The sequence below is a fragment of the Equus quagga genome, chromosome 14, assembly GCF_021613505.1.
Source record: "Equus quagga isolate Etosha38 chromosome 14, UCLA_HA_Equagga_1.0, whole genome shotgun sequence".
In the NCBI taxonomy this organism is placed as follows: Eukaryota; Metazoa; Chordata; class Mammalia; order Perissodactyla; family Equidae; genus Equus; species Equus quagga.
The window spans coordinates 26,145,425-26,169,833 of record NC_060280.1 but is presented as its reverse complement, the minus strand read 5'-3'; the positions used below and the strand labels follow the sequence as shown (position 1 = coordinate 26,169,833).

Below are 24,409 nucleotides of genomic sequence, written 5' to 3'. Positions count from 1 at the left end.
ACAAGGATGGGGAAGAGGGGCATGAGCTACAGAAAGGACAGAGCCCTGATGCTCAGAACTGCTCTGATCTTCACCATCAGCCTGGCCACACGTCCCTCATAGGGGTGCACTGCTCATATGATAGAGCCTCAGCTTTTTCCCCTGAGTGGTTTAGAGAGAGACTTTGGCTCAGTAGCAACAGGGCACTGGGTCAGGCAGAGGAATCCCTGGATTGTAGGATCAACTCAGTTCAAGGGAACCCTTGTCAGCGGCAGGGCCCACCAAGACCCTGGCAGCCCAGATAAAATTCCAAGGCTTCTGGCTAGGATGGGGGCTCTCTTAGTCCTCGCTGCTCAGGGAGTGGATAGCTGGAGGAGCAGTGTTGTTGGCATCAATGCTGTAGCAAGGACTAAAACAAGGCAGGAGATGTCCAGGGAAGGGATAGTGGGGGAAAGTGAAAATATGGGAGCTGTTGTCAGTGACACTGTAGAAGGAGATATCATGGGCTTCATGATAGAGAAAGACCCCCACTTGGCAGGGAGGGACAGGCAAGGGCCAGAAGGTGTGTTCATCAGTGCTGCCGGTTACTCATTTTCCTTCCTTAGCCTTATCACCCAGAATCCATAGTGGGGGGATAAATAGACCACTTCCTTCCAGTCTACCTTTTCTTATACACTCTCAGGCCCCATTCAGACCTGTCTCCCACCTCCACCTCCCAGTAGTGGCGGCCTGAGGAGATGCACTGACTGCCCAGGATGATATTGTAGCAGTAAAATCTCTCAGGATTGTCAGGCAGTTCCGCTTGGTGTCTCCATAGTGCATACATTTTCTGTCCTCAAACATGATGAAAAGGGAATAACCAGTGTCTGGATCCAGGTACATGTCAGTTATGGAAAAAGATCCTAGATAGTAATCACAGTGCAGAGCTGGATCTGATAGAGTGGTACACTGTATACAGATACACAGACACGGAGGGCATGGGTGAGGTCTCCCTGATAAATACAGACTCAGATTACTCAATGATGGAATAGGGGTTAGATGGGGCATCCAGAGGGCACTGAACTATTTCATTTCTCCAGGAAGCATTCATCCCACTGCCCATCACAAACTCCCCTAGCATTCATTACCTGCATATTTCTCCAGGACTTCTATTAGCACCACCACATGGCAACTCATCTTCAGCTCCAAAGAGACTGGTTCTGGATGCGGCAGGCTCCAAGACTTGCTCCCGGTAGAGGAGGGGTAAGCCTGGTGGCCAGAAATCCTGGCTCTGCCACATAGGCCTTCCGTTAGTGCAGGGAAGAAGGGCTTGACTGTGGACATAGTCAGTGGGTGCCCCGGCCCAGCAACACCAGGCAAAGCAGTGATGTGATGATTATTTGACTGAGCCCAATGGATTTCTGGCACAGAAAGGAGAGCATTCACATTCCAGTGCTGTGGGTGGGGTTAGATGTGCATCTGACATTGGGAGAGGAAGAAGTGTGCCACAGAGTGCAAAGGCTGATACTCAGAGTTCAGAGCATAAAGGAGGCATCTGCAGTATTTTTCCCCTCCTTGAGCGATCTACTTGAAACTGCATTTTAAAACTTTACTTTAAATTCTTATTGGTAATACTTGAAAAGAATATGACCAAGTACAAAGAAGAAAAATGGAAGATGAGCAAAACTTCTTTAGTCAACAATGAAAGAGCAAGAAGATTGCGGACCAGTACCTGCTTTTCTGTAGGTCCTGGATCTCTGTTCCTCCCCCACTTTTGGTTCTGTCCAGTACCCACTTTGCCTTACAGGGCTGCCTAGGGGCTCCAAGGATGAGAACATTCCTGTTTAAGACTTCCTGAATACCCTGTAAGGAGGAAAAAAACCAGTACTTGAGTATGTGCTGTTCCTTGGAGGGACCAGACAGACACTAAACTGTAGGAGGAGGTTTCCCCAAGAGAAAGGGAGGCAGAAAGCAAGGCTGCAGAGAAGGTATGCAGATGTAGAGGGAAGAAGGCTACTGGAGGAGAGCAGGTCTGGCCAAGCTCTGGGTGGCCTGGCTGATTTCAGGCTTCATCTCAAGACTCAGGCCAGGGAGTAGGTGTTGCCCAACCTACAAGGCTACAATTTCAAGGGGCCAGGTCATCTGCCCACCTGGGGATAGAACTCAAACAGTGCTATATGGATCCATATCTGGCTCACAGGCCCAACCGGAGACTAGGGAATCCTCTCTCCTGGAGTCCCAGGCTATCATCAGCTGTCATTCAATGTTCCCAGGAAAACCTGCTACTCACCTGCAGCATCCAGCGGACAGGCCTCTGAGACCTCTCTTCCAGCTCTGCAATCATCTTCCACAGGACCTGGTTCCCCTGGAGGAGCTCATTGTGATTCATCTCCAGCTTCTGCCTGGTCTCCCCCTCCTCCCATGCTAGGCTGGCCAGAGCCGCTGCTGCCTCTACTTCCAGCCGCTGCCCTAGTGGCTGTTGTTTCTGTGGTAATCTAGATACTTCTCAAACTCCCACATGATATTCTGCTTTCGGGTTTCCACCTGTATCTGAAGAGCCAAGATCAGAAATCAGCACTGATATTGTTCGTGTAACGGCCATGCAGGATTGAGGACACTGTCACATGTATACACACATGCTCTGGAATGTTCTGTTACCAACCGTGTGCCTGGCACTGTAGAGGCCAAGATAAAGGATACTATTTTTCCTAGCTTTCTGTCCCCACAGCTATAGTACATGCTTCTGGGTCCCTATTCCTAATCTCATTGACCCCAGTAGGGCCCAGGATATATCTTGGTGCTATATGTTCTAGATTATTTTCTGTTTTCAGAATAATATGTTGTGTTCTCATTCTAAAGACCAGAAGCATTACACATAGGCCTCTCAGGCAGTGTAATGTAACTACACTTTTAGATGCTTTTGCTTCTCACTGGTATTATACCAACTCAATATGCTGTTTCAGGCTGGTTCCATGTTACCTTCTATTGATCAAAAGTTCTGATAGTTTGGTAGTTATGGGCCTCAAATTTATTTCAGAGGTGATTTTCAAATATTTTAATAACTTAACTTTTAGTAAATATGCTCTAGCTGGGTAAAGAGAAACAAAAACTATGCTTTGCTCAGCATTACACAAATGATACTACTGTGAGCTAACGCATTAGTGAGGCGTGTACTTTTCCTTGCTCACATATGAGGACACATGCCAGAGGCTATCCTATACCATAATCAAGCAAATGGAATTGAGAGGTTCCATGACATGCTAAGGCCTCACACGTGGGAGACAAAGCTGGTAAGAGGACCCCTGGGTATCTGACTTCAAACCCCACATTCTGCCTCCCAAAGATGAGGAAGCTACCATGGGTCAGCTCCAGGACAACACAGTGACCACAGGGACTGCTTTCTCCAGGTGGCAACCTGCCTTCCAGTTGGCAGTTTGTTTCCTCTCACCAACTTCCAGCTTCCAAGCCTCTTCTTGCTCCTCCCTCAGGTGTTCCAGAGCCTCATGGAGTTTCCAGTGAAAGAGAAAAAAACCTCATGAGGCCACCTTGGGCAGCCTGGGTTGATAATGAGGCCTCCTAGCATTGGCAGGTGATGAGAAAACAAGTGTTTCTCAGTAGACGGGCCAGGTTGAATGCTGGGATAAAAGGGAATGCCGTAGAGGGAGCAGATCCTGCCCAGATGGCATCCAAGGTAGCTCTCGATCTGAGAATCATTTCGACTCCTACAGTCTCTAAGTTTCTGTAGGGTAGAAGAAAAGGTCCATTTCCAGCCTTGCCAGAAAATGACCTTGGACTTTCAGGTCCGCGCCTCTTTTTATCCCTATCTACTTTGTTATGTTACAGCCTCCTGAAACCTTGTCATTCAAAGAGTGGTCCAAGTGGGTCAGCAGCAACAGCATCACCTGGAAGCTTGGTAGAAAGGCAGAATCTCGGGCCTCACTCCAGACCTCCTGAATTAAAATCTGAATTTTAACAAGACATTTGGATGGTTTCTCTGTACATTAAAGGTAAGAAGTACTATCCTAGAATACTAATGCAAGACATTATGACTGGAAAACATAAGTATTCTGATTATAGTATTAACCATTTTATTAAAGATATACCAAGTGCCACATATATCTTGAGCACTAAAGACACATTTAATCCTCATAATTCCTTGAGACTAGTATTATCCCCATTTTATAGCTAAGGAAACTGAAGCTTAGAGAGTCAGCTACTCAAAGTCAGTCAGCTAGTCAGTGGTTGGGCTGTCATTTAACCCAGTCTTTTAGTTCCTATGCCTATGTTATACTGCCTCCCTATACAAATACTCTCAAAACAAAATGAGTAAGAACATATTTTAAATTCTTTAGAAATTCTTCTCATGTATGAAAATGGCTCATTCATGGGATTTGACTTGTATTCTTGCCTTCTAATATCAAAATCAAGAAAGAGTTAAAACCAGATTAATCAATTACAGAATCATTGGAATAATTATTCTGATAAAGATGTATCAGCATGTACATCTGAGGAAAGAGCAAGCAGCCAGAAGTTGATGAGGGTAGCTATAAAAAAGGAGAAGCAAGTTTAGCAGAGATGAGTTTTCACCCCTCCGAAAAAAAGGCCTGTAGAGGAGAAAGAACACTGATAGAAGAGCAAGAAGACTTGAGTCCTAGCCTTTCACCTTCCTTTAACTACTACAACCTAAAGTATAAGGAGCCTGACAATGTTCCATTAGATAATCTCACTCAATCCTAAATGACTCGGCTATAGTCCCTTCCAGCTCTAAAACCAAGCAGCATGATCTCAAATTTCTAAGCCTAAGTTTCATCTACAAAAAGAAGGAGTTCAAGTAGCTCACCCAATGTCAAATGACTATGTGTGGCATTGCCAGGAGGAATTCATGTTCTGATAGGCGCAACCTTGACTACCTCATACCCAAACTCATCCAAGGCACCCAGAACCTCAGGTAAAACAAACTGGTCTCCTTCAAATTCTCTGTATGGAAAGCATGTTGGGATTGGGCATGGGGTTCAGAAGTGGGAGGGAAGGAAATCAAAGAAGATCATAAATCCAAGATGAGTGTGGCTCACTCTGTCAGGTCCCAGGGATCTGCAGGTGTGAGAAACCAAAGGAATGAGCTCTCATTTTGTCTCTGGGGTCCCTGGTAAAGGTCATGATCTAGAGATAGCCAAGTCGGGGTCAGGGGAGAGAGTAGAGTAGTTAGCCAAGATTTCACACTTCAGTAAAAGGGATAATTAGTGACTGAAAAAAAATGAGTTCCTCCTTTAGATCCTTTATTGATCTATTTGATAAGCACTGGCCTTCCCAACTGAAGTTCTGACTGGGTCACATGACTCACACCACACAAGGGACACCTGGAGATGTGTAAGTGAGTGGATGTTGGAAGTTCTCAGTTTTCACTCACTTGGTCATCCCTGACCCTCCTCTGAGTTCACTCACCAGATCATTCCCACCCCACCTCAATCATATTCTCCAAATCAGCATTACTCATCTTGAACGTGGGTAAAGCCACTTAAAATGTGGTGTTTCAGTACCCAAAACAAGGCCAGAACTATCCCTAGCCTCATTCTCTAGTTTGTTTATATGTATATTTATATATTTGAAGGTACAGAAAAGGTAATATGCCAGAAGCCCATTGCCTATGTGCTCAATTTCTTTTCTTGTGTTGTGCTCTGAAGTGTAAGATATAAAGGAACCATCAATACTTTCCCCACATCCTACAAACCCCTGCCCACTCCTCCAACACTAACATTCACTAGATGCCAAGACACTCTGTTCAGTGATACGGTAGAAGGAGATATGAAGAAATACCCCTTGGAAGATAAAAACAAAGGTCATTTGATGATAATGAAACCCATATTGATGAATTCACTACTCCAGCAAGAAATCATGATTTCTGTCAGGGCCACATGTGGCTACAGAACTTCAATGGGCAATGGCGGGCTCTTGGCATAGTTGGTCTTATTTATTCATTCACTTTGCAGATTTGTGTTACCAGTTAGTGTGTGTAAAGGGAAGAGCCATGTTGGTCTTAGTCACTGCTGTATTCTGAGCACCTCAACAGGGCCTGTCATGCAGTTATTGCTGAATAAATATTGGTTGAATGAATAAATCAGCTAGGCAGAAGCTAATTCCCAAATCCACAATGTTTTTCTGATGTTAGGTAATTGAAAGCATAGTATACCTTAATATTAATAGCAAGCATTCCTTAAGCACTTATACTACATGCCAGGTACTATTCTGAGCATATTACATGGATTAACTCAGTTTATTTCACAACCCTAAGCAGAAACCATTACTCTACTCTTCTCCTTTTACAGGTGTTTAGTCATGGGCTCCATCATTCTATCTTGGGCAAATTACTTAACGTCCTGAGCTTCAAGGTGTAATAAAAATTCAAGAGTAGAGAGAAAACACTGTGGTTTAAGGGTAGACCAGTAAGGCTTCTTGAAGGAAGTGGGGCAGTAAGTAGATTTTGCAGGACTCTCTGTTATAGGGCATCAGGTCCTGCCTCCTACTGGTCTCCCAATTTCCTCCTCCCACTATCATTACCAAACTGTAGGATCCAGTATCCTAGAACCTAGTTTTACTAAATCATGAACCTACTGAACAGCCTATCCTAGCTGCTCAGGACCTAGTCCAACAGGAAGCTCTCTCTCTTCACCCTGAAACAGCACCTGTGCCCAGTCAAGCAAGGGGAGAAACTTCCACACTTTCCTGCAGACTCCATGTCCATTCATTCTACCCCACTGGGGTTCCTTCCCTTTTCCCAGTTTGAAATGATCTCTTAGTGATCCCGCTCTTAACACCACTTGACATGTATATTTTTATTGTCTTACTTCTCACACTAGAAGTTTCATGAAGGGAGTGACATCATCTGTTTCATTTGCTAGTACATTCCAAGGCCAAGAATAGTGCCTCAGATATTTTTGAATACATGAGAATTAAATGTAAATGCTGATGTCAGGTTGGAAGTGGAAGAAGTGTCAAAATCCTCATCAAACACAGAGGGGCACCAAGAACTACCAGCTAAAGCTGACACAACAACAGGTTGGTATCTATGATTGAAAGCTCCTAGGATCTACGAAAGAATGAAAAAAGCAAGTGAAAATTAAGAAGATGGTGGCAGTAGGGAAGTGAGGTATAGAAGTTTCAAAATGATAAATTAAGAAAGGCGGTGGGAGCCTATTATTTAGATTTAGTGAGGTCGTAAAAAGATCTCAACATGAACAAGTTAAAAGTGGGGCCCCTGCAAAAAGGACTTACGAGCAGGTAGCTATTGCTCTTTGATGTAAAACTTTTATTTTTTCTTATACATAAATTGCTTTGACAAAACTTTAATTATTAAACGTTTAATTGCTTAGACCTTGCATTTGGCAGAGCAGGGAGCCAGTCTGGGAAACACATTTGAGGGGATGGGGCGGAGCCTGGAAAAGACTCAAGAGGCGGGACTACAGTGGGGAGAAGCCAGGCGGTGACTTCTGCGTTCCGGAGCAGAGGGGGATGGTAACCTCCTGGCCACAGGACTCGGGGCAGGGCCCGGGGACCCGGGCAGGGTGGGGCGGAGTAAGGTGAGCCTGCAGGACCTCTGACTTCAGGAGCGGCACAGCTGTCTACCCACCACCCACCTCAGCACAGACTAACGCCCCGCTGTGGAAACCCAAACTGGAGACGCCTGGTTCCCACGACCAAGCATCTGCAGCGTCAGAAGCGACCGACCCCACGGCGCAGCACTTACCGCCGGCGCGGAGACCACCACCCCAGCAGCGCCGCGGGCGGCTCCTCGGCCTCTTCCGCTCAACCCCGAGGCCCCGCCCCCAGGCCCCGAGCACGAAAGCCGAGGGCACGGTCCGGGCGCCCGAATCTGCCCGGCCGGGACGTCATTGTGGAAGCAGCCAATCACAGAGAGGGATTTGGACAAGCCTCGCCAATCGCAGATGGGGACGGGGGCTTCACACCACTCTTGGCGTGCCGGTGTATTTTGTCTGCTTCCTCGGTTTTTCTGCACCTTTTCTTCCCTCAGAGCCCCTGAAGCCAGTCCCAGGACGGGTCAAAGGGTTGAGGCTCCCGAGTGAGGCCGCTCAGGGCCTGGTTTAGTAAAGGCCCAGCTGGCTGTCCGCCAAGGAAGTCTGTCTCCGTTTCCGCTAGGGCTGACTAGTGGCTCTTCAGAAAGAACCTGTTCCTTCAGGGTGATAGCGCTAGACCTGATGCTGTTCATTCGCCAGTTTTCCATGTCAGCCTTAGCAGCGTATGAGTTCAGCCATGTCTAGTTCTGTGACCCAATTTCGCGCAGAGCTGGGCACACGTATGCCGCGGAATGTGCAGTTTCCTGCAAGATGAGCGACCTTTCCTGGATCCAGACTGCAGAGATTGGGTTCTCCTTAAAACCAAAACCAAAACCAAAACCCTCCTGAGTTTTCCTGCCAAACTCTTATCCTTCAGTACTTCAGCAGGCAGCATCTCAACACTGTTGCCACAGCCCACTTTTAGAATTAGAAGCGGATACTGGGAACTGGTGGAGTAGAAGTGGAAACCCTGGCCGGAAACTTTCAGAAACTGAAAGTGTTTGTCAACAACTGGCCCCGTCCCTCACCCAAACACACAGATGCAGATATGGACACTCACAATCTGCTACTTAGGGTAGTGATTTGGGTTTTTCCTTGTACCTTCTCTACCTTGTCCTTTTCCTGATAGTTAGGTGTTTACTGAGTCAGCAAATAAAGGCACATACTGTCCGCAGGGAAAATTAACCAGGAAATCCTTTACTGAAGTTCAGTTCCAAATGATTTCACTGTTGGAGCTGATACTCTTTGGATCCTCGTGTGGATGTCAGGCCCCAGGCCATGGTTGAAATTCTAAAGGGTGAGGTCTAGAAAATTCCTGAATCAAATGGGCCCATGAGCGAAAAAAGAAGAAAAGAGGTAACTGAGGTCTGAGCTGGGCCCTCTGCTTCACCTGGATCTGGAGAAATGTCTGTCCTCACAGAATAGTGAGAGTGAGTGTGTTAATTGAAACAAGCCAGTTTAAACATTATTGCGCGTCAGCTGCTTGTAACACTTGGTGCTGGGTGCTGGGATTACAACTAAGAGCCACATGGTCTCTACTCTTAAAGGAGCTCAAGATCAAGTTGGTTGTACTTCTTTGGGGTTTCTGTGAAGTTAAAACAGTTAATGAGGAGATCTTTTTCATTTGTAACTTGTAATCTGTCTAAACCATGACTGACTTTCCAGGCCACTGGCACAAGGGCACCTTAGAGTTGCTGGGAGAAGGGAAGGCTGGACAAACAGCTTTTGAAGACAGATCAGTCCATTGCCTAAGCAAGAAGCTCTCCTTCCCAACCGCCCTCAGGATGCTTTGTTTGCTGTGAGAGGCAGACAGGTGCGTCCAGGTGAGGCTCTGTCTTGGAAACATTCCATGGCTGTTACTCCAGACCCTACCCTCTGCCTCAACCCAAGACAGACCAGGACAACAAGATGGGTGGGTAACTGTGGGGTGGTGTCTATCTGTGTTCTGGGAGAGGAGTGGCATCAAAGGAGAAGCAAGGACTGAGAATTGGCTTGGGGGCAGGGAAGGAGGTGCAGGCATTGTCGAAGTAGGGCTAAGGAAGGAGTGGGGAGCTGTTGCAAAACCCTGAGGCCTGACCATGTTGCATGTCATACAATCTGCCTTACTGAGAGACCCCCAAATGGTTTCCCTCTCTCTCTGTGAAGAAGTATTAAGTACAGCCTCGCCAAATTTCATTCAGTCTTAGACCTGAACTTTACAGGGGAAGAGATAGCCGCCTATGGTAGTAGCACAGGTCAGAAGAAAAACCTGAAAGAGGTGGAGAGAAGAGGCTAAGAGGAGTGTGGCTCAGACAATGGATAGTCCACTCCACATCAAAAGTCTCTTCCTGGACCTCTTACACTGGAAGTTAATACTTCCTGTTCTTCCAGTATTCTGGATTGTCTTCAGTTTCCAAAAGGCAAGGCTGACACCTCCCAGGGGTCCAAGTAGGGGAAGTTAGGGCCTCCCTCCCTCATCTACTCAATGCTAGCCCAAGCTAAGAGAGAAGAAATCCTAGCTCAGAGCGGCAAAGCCACAGACCTTTGTTAATACTCTCACATAGGAGGGGGAAGGGCGACAGGAATGGAGGCGAGGTGAGTCTAAAAGCTAAGACCTAGAATTCTGTAACTTTTTTAGGTTTGCTGTTATTTTGTGACCACAACACATAAGAATTTATTTTTAAAGTGCCATTACAACCTATGCTTTGGGAAAATATTTTGTGGCCAACTCTGTAATTGCATTATAGACTTATTCAGCAGGTGATGGAAAATAAGACATATTGCTATTGTGGAAAGGATTAAATGATATAGCCCCTTTATCAGAGTATAATAGAATTTAGAGGAATTTGGCCAAACTCATTGCCATGGAGATGGATGAGTCAGGAGCCAGCCATGCTGGCTAACACCCAGAGTTGAAAATACCAGAAACTATTTTTAAGCAGAAAAAGGAATTATTAAAGAATATTAGGTAGCTCATTGGTGATGCAGGCAGGAATGTCATCAGATTACCCTGCATGTTCAGTCTGATAGAGGCAGCACTACTGCCTCCATTGAACATGGGCAACTCAGATCTTACTCCCAAACCTGGCCAGCGGAGGCTGCCACTAGAAGCTCTGCCTCTGCTTTCTTTGGAAGATGGATTCTTCTATCAATATTCTTCACCAAAATGACTCAGTGTGGCATCTGTTCTTTATATTATTATCTTCTGAATCTGCTTCTTGCAGGTATCTATGGTTGACAGCTCTTAGATCACGTCTTCATCCACGGTAGTAGATTGGATTATCGTTCCCATCTATTTTCCCCCATTTTGTAAGGGAATGTCTAATTCCATCCATCACCTTATGACTCACATTGTGTCCCTATAGGTGAAGAATATGTCCGCAGGCCATTATGAGACTTGACAATGTGACTGTCTTGGGTCATTGGAATGAGAGCCGAGGTGAAGCGTTTTAGTTCCCTACGGAAGCTTTATGAGACACTGCATGTTTGTACCACCTCTTGGTGTTTTTCCTCTACCGCAATAAAGACATGTCCCAACGAAGAGCCCCTCCTTCAGCTTGAGTCCTGGATGAGAAAACATGTGGATCAGAGTCCCAGAAGTCCACCTGCAGCCAACGACATGATGTGTAAATGAGAAATGTTTGTTAAGTCTCTGTGATCTTGGAGTTTTTCTAATAGTAGAAAAACTGATTAATTAGCTAGGAAGGTGAGTTTATGGCTTTCATCTTGGGGAGATGTAGAATCATAAGGAGGGAAATCCCTGAAATGTAGGAAGATCAATCCAAGTGCTGAGTGGCCACAATAAATGACAAATGTCCACTATAAACACAGACTCTACATTCACAAAATTTAGAAAACACACAGAAGCCCTCAGAACAAAATGTGGCCACCTCATTGTACAATAGCATTTCTCCTGTCAAAGAGAAGTTCAAATCCACTTTCCATCGCTGGCCACAGTCCTAAAAGAGAAATATAATGTTATCTGGGGAGGGGGCAGAAAGGAAAACCAGGAGGGAACAAAAAGGATTGATGGTTTCAAGTTTTCAAAATTGTTTTGTCAACCTGTGCTCATTGTTTGGTATCTAGAGCCAAATTCAGGAATATGTCTAGTCAAGTAGTTAAGAGTGATACTATGATTCCCATACAATGTGAGAAAAAAATTCGTCTATATAAACAATCTCCCTTTTGAGGGGAACAGTAAATGAAGTATTTTTGTTTTCTCAATTTAGAAAATTTCAATGTACCATTTGTCTTCTAAGTATTATCATGCATATTACCAAACTTCTACATTTTCCTTTCTATCTCCTCTTTGTCCCCTGTGCTCCAAGCATCCTAATTGCAGCATTGAGACTATGCTCTGTCTGGGGATACAAGATCTACTTTCTTTTCAGCAGGATGCATTATGTTCAACAAAAAGAAATTTCAAGCAAAGTTTAGGGCCCAACATTTTCTACAGTCCTTGTTACCTGCTTTTTTCTCTGAATGTATCTACTGTAGGATTTCAAGGACTCTTTAGCTCTTTGCCAAAGTGGCTACCACTGCTACTTCCTGCACTGGAATTCCTTAATTAGGTCTGTGAGTCTGGCCTTAAAGGAGAGGTCCCCCCACTCCTATTATTTTCCACATTCATGGCCTAGAAAATCGTAATCAACTGATTTCTGAACCTGAGCTGCTATTTTCTTCCAGAGTCTACACCTTCAGGGACCCAGAGAGGCCTATCCTTGTGTATATATGTCTTCCTATATTCTTGCTTTTCCTCACTGAGCTTTCATATTTTCTAGAAGGTCTATAAATATTGCCACTCCTTTTCCTGCGTAGTAAGATATGACTCTAATGTCCTTTAATATTTCATTTCCCTCGTTTTATTTCCTGTCAGTTAAGGCAAGTCCGGCAATTTTCTTTTAATCTTGTAACACTGGCTCCATTTTTTCTCTACCACTTGTAGGAGCAACACATTTACTGGACCAGAATGTCTTCCAGTGCTCCCTCACTTTCTCTTTCAACTCAACGCCTAAGGAAGATCCTCTCCTCCTTCAATTCCTGATACATTCAGTTTGCGTATTACCACTTCTAAAACTCCTAGGTATCCCTCTATCTTCTCATTAATACACTCTGTCATTATTTTACCTGCTGACTAAGATGATTATACAACTTCCCTTGTCGCTTCTGTGCTAATCTGATTACCAGAGCAATGATATTTTTGTTATAGACTTCCTTTAATTATTTATCAGCCTTAGGATTTATGATGGTTTTATTTACAACTCCCATTCCCCCGCTCTCCCAGTGGTTCAAGATGAGGCTTCTTCTTTATCTGCTTATTAATGACATTTATTATGTTTGGAACCACATTCCAGGTCTCTGAATAATCTGCAACTTTGATCATGGTTTAACTAATAAATGGACCAGAGGTAATTTTTGATACGTGGTTGGTGCCCAGGGTCAGATTACAGACAAGACATGCAGCTCTCTAGAAGTTAATTCTACCTCCGTCCTGGATACAGCTTAAAGCAGAATAAAACACCTCACAAAATTTAGGGATTACATTACCTATGTAATGCTCTTTACCAAATCATAGCAGTAACAACCCCAAGGCCTAAGATATCCTCACTAGATCTCTACCTACTTCAAGGTTAATCACCCTTTACCTATATAGAATTACTCCACTCTTACTGTTTGGTGTAATGGAGAAGTTTCCTGTCCTCCAAAGTGAATCCCTGGCTCCACAAATCAGGATCTTGCTTATGTATATGACATCATTTGCATTTTGAAGCCTAAATATGAGAGGCTCCTCCTCCATTCAAGACCTTCTAATGCTCTTCACGGTACTTTACTTCCCACGACAGAACCTGGTCCAGTTGCTTCCTCATGCTGCTGACTATACAACATGCTGTTGGTCACCGTAACAAGAATAACCTGATGGAACGATAAGAATGGAAGTATATTCTTTGATTCAGAGTGGTTGTAAAAGGCCACAGAGATCAAGGTAGTAGATAGATGGGCACTCTGAGTATTTGCTAAGGTGAAAGATTCAGCAGAGAACAAGAGGCTGAAGATACATATGAGATATGAATTGAAGGGAGGAGATCCCAGAAGATATGAGTGGGAGCGGGAGGAGAGATGGGGTTCCGAGCATAGGTGGAGAGATTGTCTTAGAAAGGAGAGATACCTCACTCTGTATACAGAAAAGAGACAAGAATAGGTATAGATATTTTTATAGCTGAAGAGACTCAAACCTAAGATCTTCAGTTTCTCCATGAGGAAGATGTGTAGCAGATGTTATGGGACCATGCCCTCAATGTCCTACTACAAGCCTGTGACTCTTACCTGAAGTATTTCCCTTGATGTGCCATGTGTGGCGGGCCAGAAGTGCCAGAGAGTTAATAGCTCCTGGGGTGTCCCTTAATCAATGAAAAATGAAAGTTGGAGGATAACTACCCAAACTTCTTTACTTGGGTAATATAATAATGTGGTATGTTCTTCACTGTCTCCCAGAGATACCTACTAGAATCGAGTCTCAGCTTCCCCTAGTGATAACCTGCTTGATAATGCACACTTTATTGACTTCCTTTCTGTCATTTTCTCACTTCCTAACATTCCTAATATTTCATCCTGGGATCACCTCCCAAATAAACTACTTGAACTCAAATCCACGTTTCAGGACTGTTTCTGGCACATCCAACCTAAGACAAGTCATATTATCTGCCAAGAAAATTCTCAGAATAACTACTCCATGTCATTTTATTCCTTTCTATACTGGTGAGTTTTTGGATACCAGAGGATCTATTCTTCCCTGGTGTCGAGGGCCATTTGTTTCATGGCCTTTGCCAATAATTTCATAAATAGCTTAAGTTGCTAGCATCCTGACACTATAACTCTGGTTTAGGATAAGAGCTGATTATGGAACACAGACTCAGATGACTAAGACTCTTCCTCTGGACATGTACGAGGATCACATCTATCCAAGTACGTGAGTTGATTTTTAAAAAATATATAGAATATCTAACCACAGAAACATATAAACAGTAGATACTTAAAAGGTCACTATTATTAATAGTTATGTGCTAGTCACTTTCTATATATTCTGATTTTCACAATATCCCTGCAAGGATCTATCACATCCATCTTCTCAGGTGAGGATACTGGGACACGGATTTACTTACCCAAGGGGTTAAGCTAAGATCTGAAGCTAGGTGTGTTATGAAAGTTCTCACTTTTTTCCTTCAACTTTATTAATTTAACATCCAATTTACCCAAAATCTTGGGAACATTTCAATTTGAAATATTCTGGCTTAGTGTCCCCCCAAATATTTGTGGACCTTTTGTAGCATGGGCACTGACCTTTTAGTTTAGAAGATATGGATATATACCCACGCATGTATATACACGCAGTATATTGTGTATGTATAAACATATGTATATAAGTGTATATTTAAAAATACACCACGAGATGGTTTACAACAGCTTCATCAAACTCCTTTTAATCAATCCTTTGCATGTTCATAGATTTCAAGTGACTGGGCAACACTGTGTGTGAAAAGATCACCAGCTTTGTTTCAGGCTCAGGCACAATTTGCCTAACCTCTTCCTTTAGGTCTGTTTCCTGTCTTTAAATCTGGAGATAATAAAACCTACCTCATAAAATTGGTGTTTGTACTAAATAATAACGTATCTAATGTTCTTATTAATGTATCCACCATGCCTAACGGTGTCTTGCACATGACATGCACACCAATGATAACTGTAAAGGAAGGAAGAACTATGAGTACAGTGTGGTACAGGATTTGAAACACCTTCCACACAGGAAATTTGACACTGGTTCATGATTCAAAACGACTCTGCCTGGTCAATTTTTTTCTACCTTGTTGAGATATTATTGATATATAATATGTGTAAGTTTAGGGTAAACAATGTGATGATTTGATATATGTATATATTACAAAGTGATTACTACAATAAGGTTAGTTAACACCTCCATCCCCTCACATAATTACCATTTTTTTTGTGTGGTGATAACATTTGAGATTTACTCTCTGAAACCCTTTCAGGTATATAATATAGTACTATTAATTATAGTCATCAGGCTGTACATTAAATCCCCAGAACTTATTCATCTTATAGCTGGGAGTTTGTACCCTTTGACCAACATTTCCCCATTTCCCCCAACCCTCAGCCTCTGGCAACCACCATTCTACTCTCTATTTCTATGAGTTTGGCTTTTTTATTCCACATAAAAGTGAGAACATACAGTATTTGCCTTTCTCTGTCTGACTTATTTCACTTAGCATAAAGCCCTCACAGTCCATCAATGTTGTCACAAAAGGCAGGATTTCCTTCTTTTTCATGGCTGAATAATATTCCATTGTATATGTGTATATATATCGCATCTTCTTTATCCATTCATCCATCAGTGTACTCATATGTTGTTTCCATGTCTCGGCTATTGTGAATAATGCTGCAATGAACATGAGGGTGCAGGTATCTTTTCCAGATAGTGATTTCGTTTCCTTCAGATATATACCCAGAAGTGGGATTTCTAGATCATGTGATAGTTCTGTTCTTTAAAAAAAAATTTGAGGAAACTTCCTACTGTTTTCTATCATGGCTGAACTAATTTACCTTCCCATTAACATTGCATAATGGTTCCTTTTTACCCACATCCTTACCAAAACTTGTTACCTTTTTTCCTTTTGATTATAGCCATCCTAACAGGAATGAGGTGATATCTCATGATTTTGATTTGCATTTCCCTGATGATTAGTGATCTTGAGCATCTTTTCATGTACCTGTTGCCCATCTGCATATCTCTTTTTGAAAAATGTCTATTCAAGTCCTTTACCTATTTTTTAATGAGATTGTTTGTTTGTTTTTGCTATTGAGTTGTATGACTTCCTTATATATTTTGGGTATTACCCCTTATCAGATAGATGGTTTAAAAATATTTTGTCCTGTCCCATTGGTTGCCTTTTCATTTTGCTGATTGTTTCTTTTGCTATTGTACCTACTCAATACATATAATATAATATAATAAAATATATATTCTTCCATATATATTATATTAATACACATATATTAGGTGGTCATTCTATTTCTGCTGAATAACTGGAAGCAGGAATTGCTGTGGAAATTGAGCAGAGTGTCAAAGAGCCCAGCTAGGATAGAGCTCGCTGCCCACGCTGCATCCTACGACTGGACTTGAAAGGAGAAGAAAAGGGAAATGTGGGCAAAGGGAAGGGGAAAGTTCTCCCCTGCTCCACCGTCTCATCGTGGAATCCAGCCCAACCACAAGGGGTATCTGAGGGTCAGTTCCTAGCGACTGAGGCGCCTCGAGAACCTTTGCACCCATCCCTGCGGAAACCGGACTGTGCAGCCTTCCTGATCCCCCAGTCCAAAACGAGGACATGAGCAGTCCCAGCCAATTGGAGATGAGCAGAGAGACGCTTGTAGTCCACGTGTGGACAGATGAGAAGGCGGGGCGGTCTGGCGCTCAGTTTTCTTCTGCAGCTTAGTTTTTCCTGCCGTTTCCTTGGCTTCCTAGAAACCACCTGCTGAGTAGGCGCAGATATTAAATGTCTTTGAAGGCTTCCCTTTGGCTACAAATGGTCTTGCAAAGTGGGCTAGCCCTGCACTCTTTCCTTAATCTGCAAAGATGTGGGGTGAAGGGAACAGACAACAGTGTAAACAGTACAAATGGAGTCCTAATTCTGCCCGGAGATAGTCATAGGTAGACTATAAAAAAGACATTCCTGGTAGAGAGCAGAGCAAAGGCACAGGTGCAGAGGTGAGATAGAACACGCACAAGAAGAGGGATCCTAGAGCAGTCAGTAGTTGCCAGAGAGTCCAAGACTTATTCCCCTTGCTAAGAAATTTGAGTTTTGACTTTATCCAAAGGATAAAAGGAAGCCACAGGGGAATTTTAAGATGGGGAGTGACATGTTTAGATCCAAAAGTATACCAGGAAACAGACACTTGGGATTTTCAACAGATTTATTAGCCACAAAGTTTATTACCAGATGGTCACTCATGAACATGTGTGCTCAGACTGAACTGAAGATATGAAGCAAGAAAATATTTGTACCTGTTCAGTTCTGTTTATAATCCCTTTTCCTCTTCCGCTAAAAAATTCTACTCTAAGGAGGTTAGATCTTCAATGTGCCCGTGGCTCTCTGCAGTGAGACTGAACCTTCTTATGGACATACTGTGATCAGTCATGAACATCTAGTTTCCCTTAAAATCTTTCAGGGTTCGACCCTCTAAATTTTAAGATCGTTGTTCTCAATCATGAGTGTGCATGAAAATAAATGATTTAGAACTTTGAAACACTGCTATAAGTATTTGTTGCTCGACCAGCATTGTGGAACATGCTGGTGTCTTATATCTTATATCTTATAATCTTAGAAATTAGAGCTTGGGACCACGCAAGACTATGCAGTGAAAAGGAAGGCCATTATAAAATAATGATAAGAAAAGATCAATATTCAATACTGTACTCAGAAGGGTTCTGGGAAGATGGCAACATAACTTTGATTTCCTCTTTTTAATTTTGTGTGTGAAAAAATTCAACTAAGAAAATACAGTTCAACAAGAATATACAATCCTGTCACACAAAAGAGAGCAAAAGTTCTTTCTAAATTTGGGATTTGTGTGAGTCTGTTGAGAGTAAGGTGGAAGGCAACTGACCTAACTTGGAGGAAAGCTCTCATGAAACCATGCTGGGAGGCCCTCACTTCAGAGCCTCCAGTAATTGGCCCCTGTTGAAAGAACTCTGCCTCATGTCTCCATGAGTCTTACCTTGCTTGAGAGTGTGGGCTGGCCAGCTCACCTGTGCCATTCCTCTTAACCTTCCTAGGAAGAGGCCTATCTACTGTTCAGTGAGAAGGAGGCAGGACACTATGAGAACCTAATTAGCAAAGAACAGTGATTTGTCAAACCATCATTCATAACCAACGAGCAGACAAAGAGAAGCAAGTAATGTGGGAAAAATATCAGAGCTTGAAAAAAAGGGAACAAATCTGAGAAATCAGACCAAATGGCCTGGTAAGAAACAGGGTAGAAATGAGAGAACTTAAAAAAAAACCTGAATTCATAGCATCAGTGAGAGCTGAGAAAATCCTGTTGTCTTAAAACCAAGAATAGGCTGCTACAGAAGAAAAGCAATGTGCAAATGAAAATGAATTACTGGAAATAGAAATAACAATAAAATAGAGTGTGCACATTTTATGGGAGATAGTTGGTTGGTTATGAACCAATAGAGGGAGGAAGTAGGAGTATTTTCTTGAATCCCTAAACCCCCAAGGTATAAAGAAACAAACAGAGTAGCCATTGTCTTTCTGCACAACAATCTTGAAGAACGTCAAAAATTGATCATGCATAGTTCTTTGTTTTTCAGCAAATATATAGACTTGGATAAGAAAAGATAAGAGACATGGAAGGCAAATACAGACATTCCAGAAGGAAGGAAAGGAAAGGATGGAGCAGATGTAGTAAAAATCAACATTCAGGGAAATAGCTACGAGAAAATTTCCAAAAGCCAAAGACTCAAGTCTTAAGATGCAATATGCTCACTCATTCATAAAAGATCAATACCTAGATAATTTCAGATGAAATTTCTGAGCTCCAAGAAAAAAGAAACCATCTAGCATGCATCTAGAGATCTATGCCTGCAAAGTAATGCTAAATCATACTGGCTAGCAAGTAAGCTCCACAGAAGCATTTGTCTGTTTTGTTCACTGATACATTTTCATCACTTAGAAGAGTGCCTATTCATAGTAAGCACTCAAAAAACATTCATGGATGAATTAGCTGACGTTAAGAAATCAATCTCTACCTGAGGTCATGAAAATATTCTTTTATATTACTTTGGAAGTTTAATTGCTTTGCCTTTTAGAGTTATATCTAGAATCCATGAAGTGTTAATACCTGTGAGAGGTATGAGATTAGGTTTCAAATTTCTTTTTTTTCAATATGGATATTCAGTTGTTCCAGTACCATTTATTAAAAATATCCCCCTCTCCTCATTGCTCCATAGTGCTACCTTTGTCATGTGACAACATATGTCATATATGAGTGGGTGTGCTTCTGGGCTTTTATTTCCATTCATGGGCCCAACTGTCTAGCCTGCACCAATATCACACTTTCATAATTACTGTAGCTTTATACTAAGTCTTGATATTTGATATAACAAGTCATCACACTTTGTCCTAGTCTTTAAGAGTGTTGTGGCTATTTTCAGCAATTTACATTTTCAGATAAATTTTTAGTTAAGCTGATCAAGCTCTACAAAATGACTTGTTAGGATATTATTGGGATTGCATTTAATCTGTAGAAAAATTTTGTGAGGTAATTAAGCTCTTTATATTATTGAGTTTTCCAATAAAAGAACATAATTTTTTCTTCCATTTATTTTGGTCTTCTTCAGTTTCTTTTAAGGATGCCTTCTGTTTTTCTATGTAGAAGGTCCTCTATATCCTTTGTTAGATTTAATCTTAGATATGTGATTTTTCTATGCTATTATAAATGCTGTTTAAAACAAATCGTGTCTATTTTATAAAGAAATGCAGTGGAATTTTGTACATTGACCTTTTACTCAACAAATCCGCATATACTTACTTATTAATTCTAATTATTTATCAATAGATTCTTTTATATTTTTCTACATATACAATCACTAATCCACAAATAATGATTATATATTTATTTTTTCTAACTCTTATACCATATGTTTCTTTTTCTCACCTTATTAAAGGTTATTAACACAAGGAATCATTTCTATGTTCAGGTGAAACTATGCCCTCTTTTCATGCAGGGTATTTGTGGCTTTGTATATATGCATCTGTTAGTACTTCCTGACAAAAACAAGGGCATTACTCATCTGCAAGTGGAATTTGGATACCCTTGGAAATAAGAGAACATTTTCTTACAGGAAAGATTTCCTTGTAGAAGAAGCACCTAAAATGGAATCTAAAAATGGTTAGTATGTAGAGGAGGGAAACAAAGAGATTGACCATTCCAGAGAAAGCCAGAGTTTGAGCAAATGCTTAAAGTGGATGTGAGGAAAGGGAACTTTCATTTGAGGAACTGAAAGAATGCCAGTGTAGGACATACTGAGGTAAAGTTGGGTGTCATGAGACGGAGCTGGGGAATTATTATCAGCGAGTTCATATCATTCAGGGCCGCCTAAGCCAAGAATTTGAGTATATCCTTGGCCAGAGTTCTCCATTATTAGTTGGACCCTATAACACTGTTTACATTGAATTGTTTTCCTTCTTTCTTGTGAAAAATATTAAAACAAAAATATAAGGATATGATATTATTTAAAAGTCATACCATAATCCACCTTATTCAATTCAGTGAGATACTATTCTTGTATCTATTATTGTATTTTGTATCTATTACTGATACTATTACTGTCAGAGGTGAAAAAAATGATTGAAAAGTTCCTGTGAAAAATCTAAGTTCAAAAATTGTACCAGCTTGGTGCTGATGTTGCTACCAAAAGTTTAAGGGGACCTGCGCATTAAACATGCTTCAATTGACGTAGTAGAATTATGAGTTATGAGTGAACATCCACAAGAGGACCAATAATTTCTGCATTAACAGGGAATGAAAAAGGACTCTAAATCTCCCCTTTTAAATATAAATATCAGTGTCCATCCTCCCTACAAAAATAGGAGGATAAGATCTGCTCAGAAGTAGGAAAAATAATTAATTTCATAATGTTAAATTCTTTAAGTGAAACAAAGGGAAAAGAGTAAAGTCATTCCACCAAGATTAGGGGTCAGGAAAGATTTTCCTAAGGAAAGATGTTTAAACAGAGAGCTGATGGCTAAGAATTAATAGGTACAGGGAATAGGATGAGAGTTCTTATCATGGAGAAAAACATATGTGAAACCTGAAGGGGGAGAGAAGCAGTGAGATAATTTAGGAGCCTCGGGGCATGCAAAAAAGGGAGGTAGGATGGTTGTAGATGGGGATGGAGAGGTGCACCGAGATGGCTCATGGAGGCTTATGAGCTGGGTTAGGGAGTGTGAACTTCAACCTTTCATTCTAAAGTTGATGGGAAAATGCTATGGGCTGATTTGTGTTTGTAAGATCACACTGGCCACAGTGTGGAATTGGTAGGAAAGATCTTCATGAGGCTGACCAGTGAACAAGTTATTCTGATGATCTAGTCAAGAGATTATCTTGGTTTGGACTGGAGTAAAGGCAAAGGAGATGCAGAAAAATAATCTGGTTCACGAGATATCCAGGAGTAAAATAAAGGCGACTTGTAACTGATTGGATGTGGTTGGAGAGGGAGGTGAGAGAAAGAGGGAGAAGGCAGAGATGATGGCCTCTAGGTTTCTGGCTTGGGCGACAGAGTCATTTTTGTGACAAGGAACAGAAACATAGATTGGGGGCATGGAATGGGGATCAACAATAATGAGTTTAGTTGGATGCGTTGAGTTTGAGCCTGAGGGACACCTAAATGGTGATGTCCTATAGACATTATCATGTATGGCATTCAGGATTGGTCTGGCCTGTTTGGGTGATGGAAGCTATGGGAGCAGGTAAGATTGCTCATAGTTGCTGTATAGAGGGGAAGGATAGAGGGTCTACCTGGGTCATAGCCTTGAAGAACTCCACCAGAAATGTGAGACGTAAAGGACAGGGAGCCTCTCTACTAACTCCATTCTGTTGACATTTACTTGTGTTCAATCTCTTCTAGCTCCAAAATACAAATTTTTAAAAACTCTCCTTAGAGCTAGCAATTATTCATGTATTGCCTATTTAACTCCTTCTCTTCACATACAAACTTCTTAAACGAGTTTTCTGCATCCACTTTCTCCATTTCTTCCCAACCCACTCACTCCTCACGCTGCTGCATTCAAGATTCTGTTCCCACCAAACCACCTCAACAGGTTACCCAAGGTAACCATTGACCTTTTATTTTCAGTCCTTCTAACTGCTTGATCTCTCAGCAGCCTTCGGCATTACTGTCCACTCTTCCTTCCCAACTTACTCTTTTCCTCTGGCTGTTGTAACATAATCTCAACTGGATTTCCTCCTACTTCGTTGCTTCGTCCAGTTGTTTTGAGTCATAATAATGAACACAAACATTATCTGGAGAATTACTAGTGTCTCATTTTATTTTTCACATTAAACTGAGGCTAAGGACCATTATACCATTAGTGAGTGGTTGAGCTCAGATTTGAACACGTCTTTCCTGACAGAACCCTACATTTAAACAACCACTCTACACGGTTTCATTTCTGGGAGCACATGAGAGCTCTGATTAGCTCCTCGAGGAAGAAAGCATTGGCTTGTGAGGGAGAAAATACTAAGGGGCAGCGTAGTGCAGCGGAAGGAGCTCAGATACTAGGTCAGCTAGGTCCTTGGTTCTTGAGGCATCATCCTCGGAGCCATTGCCCAAGCTGCCACAAGGCTGCAACTCCCCTACGTGACCACAAGGGGGAAGCATCAAAAAGCGAGAGGTGGTTCCGAGCACAGCTCTGGGTCCCCTTGGATACTGCGTTCCGAGCGTAGGAGCGAGTAGTCGTGTCTGTGTGCTTACTAGTGAGTGTCCACGCTTCCATTCCAGTAGCTCCTCTCTGCCAGCGCCGGTCATCGGTCTTCTCTTCGCCACCCCACGGCACCCCCATCCTTCCCCCTCTTCCCTCTAGTCTCCAGAGCTAGTCTTAGAATAGTAACAGAGCGCTGCCCCTCTGGGCAGGAGTCAGTGTTCCTTGGGCGCCTGAGCGGAGCTGAGCTCCCAGGGAGTCCGGAGTGGTTCACTCTTCATCATCCCTCAGACTCCCTAGGGCCCCCAGAGAAGCTATGTATGGGCTGTGGCCTGGGGCGGACGCATTCTTGGTGAGTGTGCCAGGCTCAATTCAGGGAGAGGAGGGACGGGGAGGAGAGCCTTGCCCAGGCCCTGGGAAGTCCGCGCAGACCTGGGCAGGGAGGGCGCTTTGCCGGAGGAAGCCCAGGCAGCTCAGTTGCTTGGAAATGTCGTTGGCCAGCGCGGGCGCTTCGCGATGGCAGCGCCTGGATCCCAGACCTTGTTCAGTGACCTACGCAGAGAGGAATTTCTTCAAACCACTATGAGGCCGGTTCCAAACTATGTCTATCCCTTGTGCCAGGAAGGACTCCCCAGTTCCAGCCTCCCACCCTTCACTGAAAAAACAAGGCAAGGGGAATTAATTTACCCAGGGAAAAACCCTTGTGTGTGGTGGTGGTGGTGATTGGTAAGGGAGAGGGAGACTGAGAAGCTGGGCTGGAAAGTCAAGTTGGAGCCACACTGTGAGGGGCTTTGAACGCAGACTATGGAGTTCCAACTTTATCTTGAACACTACGGGAGTCACCTGTCACTTGCTAAACAGGAGCCTGACATGTCCAGTTTTGCTGTTTAGATGGCAGCAGTGTGGAAGGTGGATTGAAATATCTGGGTTTGGCGGCGAGGAGGTGAGTTAGGAAGCTCTTTTCATAATCAGAGCAGGGTGGATGGTATAATGAGGTTGGGAGGAAGGGAGAGTGTTTTAAATAAGAGGAAAGGCTATGATATATTCATTGGGAAAATAGTCACACGTGGAGGTGAAAGAGCAGAGAAATCAAGGTGGGACTAACTGCCCTGACTTGGATGACGTGGCTGACCGGGTGGTACCATTCAGACGGGTCCTGTTTTGGACAAGATGAGTGTGAGGCCCATAGGCTGTCCAAGTAGAAATACGAAGAGGCGGCAGGTTATATGGGTCTGGATCTCAGGACAGAGGCTTGAACAGGGTGGTCTGTGTGGAGCAAGGAAGTTGAGCCTGGGGTGTTATGTGGTCACCAGGGAGAAGAGTGGAGGAAGAAGGAGGTGCTGTGGACACTGGGTAGCACCGGCAGCAGCACGACTGATTTTCTTTCCATGTCTCAGCTGCATCTGA

The 24,409-nt window shown here is 42.9% G+C and overlaps 1 pseudogene; it reads right to left on the bottom strand.

The window, feature by feature from the left end:
* Positions 1–318: 318 nt before the first annotated feature.
* On the bottom strand, positions 319–23,143 carry LOC124225539 (E3 ubiquitin-protein ligase TRIM68-like; annotated as a pseudogene).
* Between the last annotated feature and the right edge of the window lie 1,266 nt (positions 23,144–24,409).